Genomic DNA, 5,000 nt, shown 5'->3' with positions numbered 1-5,000 from the left:
TTTTCTTTCCTACTTATATAATGTACTGGCGATTAGATTGGCTGGTCTTTAAATAGCCCTCTCTTTGCAGCAGTCTTTGCTTACGGCCATACCAACCTGGCTATGCCCGATCTCGTCTGATCTCGGAAGCTAAGCAGGTTTGGGCCTGGTTAGTACTTGGATGGGAGACCGCCTGGGAATACCAGGTGCTGTAAGCTTTTTGGACATTTTTCACTTAGTATATAATAATTTTACCAAAAAATAGAGTCAATGCCCGATCTCTGAATATTAGCAGGTTTGGGCCTGGTTAGTACATGGATGGGAGACTGCCTGGGAATACCAGGTGCTTTAATCTGTTTGAAAAATTTCACGAATTATATAATAATCTTTCATTAAAAAAAAAAAAAAAAAAAAAAAATAGAGTCAATGCCCGATCTCTGAATATTAACAGGTTTGGGCCTGGTTAGTACATGGATGGGAGACTGCCTGGGAATACCAGGTGCTGTAAGCTTTTTGGACATTTTTCACTTAGTATATAATAATTTTGCCAAAAAATAGAGTCAATGCCCGATCTCTGAATCTTAGCAGGTTTAGGTATGGTTAGCACTTTGATGAGAGACTGCCTAGGAATACCAGGTGCTTTAAGCTTTTGGGTTTTCTTTCCTACTTATATAATGTACTGGCGATTAGATTGGCTGGTCTTTAAATAGCCCTCTCTTTGCTGCTGTCTTCGCTTACGGCCATACCAACCTGGCTATGCCCGATCTCGTCTGATCTCGGAAGCTAAGCAGGTTTGGGCCTGGTTAGTACTTGGATGGGAGACCGCCTGGGAATACCAGGTGCTGTAAGCTTTTTGGACATTTTTCACTTAGTATATAATAATTTTGCCAAAAAATAGAGTCAATGCCCGATCTCTGAATATTAACAGGTTTGGGCCTGGTTAGTACATGGATGGGAGACTGCCTGGGAATACCAGGTGCTGTAAGCTTTTTGGACATTTTTCACTTAGTATATAATAATTTTGCCAAAAAATAGAGTCAATGCCCGATCTCTGAATATTAGCAGGTTTAGGTCTGGTTAGCACTTTGATGAGAGACTGCCTGGGAATACCAGGTGCTTTAATCTCTTTGGAAAATTTCACGAATTATATAATAATCTTTCATTTAAAAAAAAAAAAAAAAAAAAAAAGAGTCAATGCCCGATCTCTGAATCTTAGCAGGTTTAGGTATGGTTAGCACTTTGATGAGAGACTGCCTAGGAATACCAGGTGCTTTAAGCTTTTGGGTTTTCTTTCCTACTTATATAATGTACTGGCGATTAGATTGGCTGGTCTTTAAATAGCCCTCTCTTTTCTGCTGTCTTCGCTTACGGCCATACCAACCTGGCTATGCCCGATCTCGTCTGATCTCGGAAGCTAAGCAGGTTTGGGCCTGGTTAGTACTTGGATGGGAGACCGCCTGGGAATACCAGGTGCTGTAAGCTTTTTGGACATTTTTCACTTAGTATATAATAATTTTGCCAAAAAATAGAGTCAATGCCCGATCTCTGAATATTAGCAGGTTTGGGCCTGGTTAGTACATGGATGGGAGACTGCCTGGGAATACCAGGTGCTTTAATCTGTTTGAAAAATTTCACGAATTATATAATAATCTTTCATTAAAAAAAAAAAAAAAAAAAAAATAGAGTCAATGCCCGATCTCTGAATATTAACAGGTTTGGGCCTGGTTAGTACATGGATGGGAGACTGCCTGGAAATACCAGGTGCTGTAAGCTTTTTGGACATTTTTCACTTAGTATATAATAATTTTGCCAAAAAATAGAGTCAATGCCCGATCTCTGAATATTAACAGGTTTGGGCCTGGTTAGTACATGGATGGGAGACTGCCTGGGAATACCAGGTGCTGTAAGCTTTTTGGACATTTTTCACTTAGTATATAATAATTTTGCCAAAAAATAGAGTCAATGCCCGATCTCTGAATCTTAGCAGGTTTAGGTCTGGTTAGCACTTTGATGAGAGACTGCCTGGGAATACCAGGTGCTTTAATCTCTTTGGAAAATTTCACGAATTATATAATAATCTTTCATTTAAAAAAAAAAATAAAATAAAAAGAGTCAATGCCCGATCTCTGAATCTTAGCAGGTTTAGGTATGGTTAGCACTTTGATGAGAGACTGCCTAGGAATACCAGGTGCTATAAGCTTTTGGGTTTTCTTTCCTACTTATATAATGTACTGGCGATTAGATTGGCTGGTCTTTAAATAGCCCTCTCTTTGCTGCTGTCTTCGCTTACGGCCATACCAACCTGGCTATGCCCGATCTCGTCTGATCTCGGAAGCTAAGCAGGTTTGGGCCTGGTTAGTACATGGATGGGAGACTGCCTGGGAATACCAGGTGCTTTAATCTGTTTGAAAAATTTCACGAATTATATAATAATCTTTCATTAAAAAAAAAAAAAAAAAAAAATAGAGTCAATGCCCGATCTCTGAATATTAGCATGTTTGGGCCTGGTTAGTACATGGATGGGAGACTGCCTGGGAATACCAGGTGCTGTAAGCTTTTTGGACATTTTTCACTTAGTATATAATAATTTTGCCAAAAAATAGAGTCAATGCCCGATCTCTGAATATTAACAAGTTTGGGCCTGGTTAGTACATGGATGGGAGACTGCCTGGGAATACCAGGTGCTGTAAGCTTTTTGGACATTTTTCACTTAGTATATAATAATTTTGCCAAAAAATAGAGTCAATGCCCGATCTCTGAATCTTAGCAGGTTTAGGTATGGTTAGCACTTTGATGAGAGACTGCCTAGGAATACCAGGTGCTTTAAGCTTTTGGGTTTTCTTTCTTACTTATATAATGTACTGGCGATTAGATTGGCTGGTCTTTAAATAGCCCTCTCTTTGCTGCTGTCTTCGCTTACGGCCATACCAACCTGGCTATGCCCGATCTCGTCTGATCTCGGAAGCTAAGCAGGTTTGGGCCTGGTTAGTACTTGGATGGGAGACCGCCTGGGAATACCAGGTGCTGTAAGCTTTTTGGACATTTTTCACTTAGTATATAATAATTTTGCCAAAAAATAGAGTCAATGCCCGATCTCTGAATATTAACAGGTTTGGGCCTGGTTAGTACATGGATGGGAGACTGCCTGGGAATACCAGGTGCTGTAAGCTTTTTGGACATTTTTCACTTAGTATATAATAATTTTGCCAAAAAATAGAGTCAATGCCCGATCTCTGAATCTTAGCAGGTTTAGGTCTGGTTAGCACTTTGATGAGAGACTGCCTGGGAATACCAGGTGCTTTAATCTCTTTGGAAAATTTCACGAATTATATAATAATCTTTCATTTAAAAAAAAAAAAAAAAAAAAAAAAAAAGAGTCAATGCCCGATCTCTGAATCTTAGCAGGTTTAGGTATGGTTAGCACTTTGATGAGAGACTGCCTAGGAATACCAGGTGCTTTAAGCTTTTGGGTTTTCTTTCCTACTTATATAATGTACTGGCGATTAGATTGGCTGGTCTTTAAATAGCCCTCTCTTTGCAGCAGTCTTTGCTTACGGCCATACCAACCTGGCTATGCCCGATCTCGTCTGATCTCGGAAGCTAAGCAGGTTTGGGCCTGGTTAGTACTTGGATGGGAGACCGCCTGGGAATACCAGGTGCTGTAAGCTTTTTGGACATTTTTCACTTAGTATATAATAATTTTACCAAAAAATAGAGTCAATGCCCGATCTCTGAATATTAGCAGGTTTGGGCCTGGTTAGTACATGGATGGGAGACTGCCTGGGAATACCAGGTGCTTTAATCTGTTTGAAAAATTTCACGAATTATATAATAATCTTTCATTAAAAAAAAAAAAAAAAAAAAAAAATAGAGTCAATGCCCGATCTCTGAATATTAACAGGTTTGGGCCTGGTTAGTACATGGATGGGAGACTGCCTGGGAATACCAGGTGCTGTAAGCTTTTTGGACATTTTTCACTTAGTATATAATAATTTTGCCAAAAAATAGAGTCAATGCCCGATCTCTGAATCTTAGCAGGTTTAGGTATGGTTAGCACTTTGATGAGAGACTGCCTAGGAATACCAGGTGCTTTAAGCTTTTGGGTTTTCTTTCCTACTTATATAATGTACTGGCGATTAGATTGGCTGGTCTTTAAATAGCCCTCTCTTTGCTGCTGTCTTCGCTTACGGCCATACCAACCTGGCTATGCCCGATCTCGTCTGATCTCGGAAGCTAAGCAGGTTTGGGCCTGGTTAGTACTTGGATGGGAGACCGCCTGGGAATACCAGGTGCTGTAAGCTTTTTGGACATTTTTCACTTAGTATATAATAATTTTGCCAAAAAATAGAGTCAATGCCCGATCTCTGAATATTAACAGGTTTGGGCCTGGTTAGTACATGGATGGGAGACTGCCTGGGAATACCAGGTGCTGTAAGCTTTTTGGACATTTTTCACTTAGTATATAATAATTTTGCCAAAAAATAGAGTCAATGCCCGATCTCTGAATATTAGCAGGTTTAGGTCTGGTTAGCACTTTGATGAGAGACTGCCTGGGAATACCAGGTGCTTTAATCTCTTTGGAAAATTTCACGAATTATATAATAATCTTTCATTTAAAAAAAAAAAAAAAAAAAAAAAGAGTCAATGCCCGATCTCTGAATCTTAGCAGGTTTAGGTATGGTTAGCACTTTGATGAGAGACTGCCTAGGAATACCAGGTGCTTTAAGCTTTTGGGTTTTCTTTCCTACTTATATAATGTACTGGCGATTAGATTGGCTGGTCTTTAAATAGCCCTCTCTTTTCTGCTGTCTTCGCTTACGGCCATACCAACCTGGCTATGCCCGATCTCGTCTGATCTCGGAAGCTAAGCAGGTTTGGGCCTGGTTAGTACTTGGATGGGAGACCGCCTGGGAATACCAGGTGCTGTAAGCTTTTTGGACATTTTTCACTTAGTATATAATAATTTTGCCAAAAAATAGAGTCAATGCCCGATCTCTGAATATTAGCAGGTTTGGGCCTGG

The 5,000-nt window shown here is 39.9% G+C and overlaps 8 non-coding genes across 8 annotated transcripts; all 8 read left to right on the top strand.

Annotated features, from left to right (window-relative positions):
• Window positions 1-78: 78 nt before the first annotated feature.
• LOC128007882 (5S ribosomal RNA) lies at window positions 79-197 on the top strand. The gene has a single exon (XR_008179628.1). It is a non-coding gene; the product is annotated as a 5S ribosomal RNA (ribosomal RNA).
• A 514-nt stretch (window positions 198-711) lies between these two features.
• LOC128007881 (5S ribosomal RNA) lies at window positions 712-830 on the top strand. Its single transcript, XR_008179627.1, has one exon. It is a non-coding gene; the product is annotated as a 5S ribosomal RNA (ribosomal RNA).
• A 512-nt stretch (window positions 831-1,342) lies between these two features.
• On the top strand, window positions 1,343-1,461 carry LOC128007880 (5S ribosomal RNA). Its single transcript, XR_008179626.1, has one exon. It is a non-coding gene; the product is annotated as a 5S ribosomal RNA (ribosomal RNA).
• An 802-nt stretch (window positions 1,462-2,263) lies between these two features.
• Window positions 2,264-2,382, top strand: LOC128006218 (5S ribosomal RNA). The gene has a single exon (XR_008178848.1). It is a non-coding gene; the product is annotated as a 5S ribosomal RNA (ribosomal RNA).
• A 511-nt stretch (window positions 2,383-2,893) lies between these two features.
• Window positions 2,894-3,012, top strand: LOC128007878 (5S ribosomal RNA). Its single transcript, XR_008179625.1, has one exon. It is a non-coding gene; the product is annotated as a 5S ribosomal RNA (ribosomal RNA).
• A 516-nt stretch (window positions 3,013-3,528) lies between these two features.
• Window positions 3,529-3,647, top strand: LOC128007876 (5S ribosomal RNA). Its single transcript, XR_008179623.1, has one exon. It is a non-coding gene; the product is annotated as a 5S ribosomal RNA (ribosomal RNA).
• Window positions 3,648-4,161: 514 nt separating this feature from the next.
• Window positions 4,162-4,280, top strand: LOC128007875 (5S ribosomal RNA). The gene has a single exon (XR_008179622.1). It is a non-coding gene; the product is annotated as a 5S ribosomal RNA (ribosomal RNA).
• A 512-nt stretch (window positions 4,281-4,792) lies between these two features.
• On the top strand, window positions 4,793-4,911 carry LOC128007874 (5S ribosomal RNA). The gene has a single exon (XR_008179621.1). It is a non-coding gene; the product is annotated as a 5S ribosomal RNA (ribosomal RNA).
• Window positions 4,912-5,000: the final 89 nt, after the last annotated feature.

The sequence above is a fragment of the Carassius gibelio genome, chromosome B22, assembly GCF_023724105.1.
Source record: "Carassius gibelio isolate Cgi1373 ecotype wild population from Czech Republic chromosome B22, carGib1.2-hapl.c, whole genome shotgun sequence".
Taxonomy (NCBI): domain Eukaryota; kingdom Metazoa; phylum Chordata; class Actinopteri; order Cypriniformes; family Cyprinidae; genus Carassius; species Carassius gibelio.
Note: the sequence above shows the minus strand (reverse complement) of the source record. Positions and strands in the feature narration are given on the sequence as shown.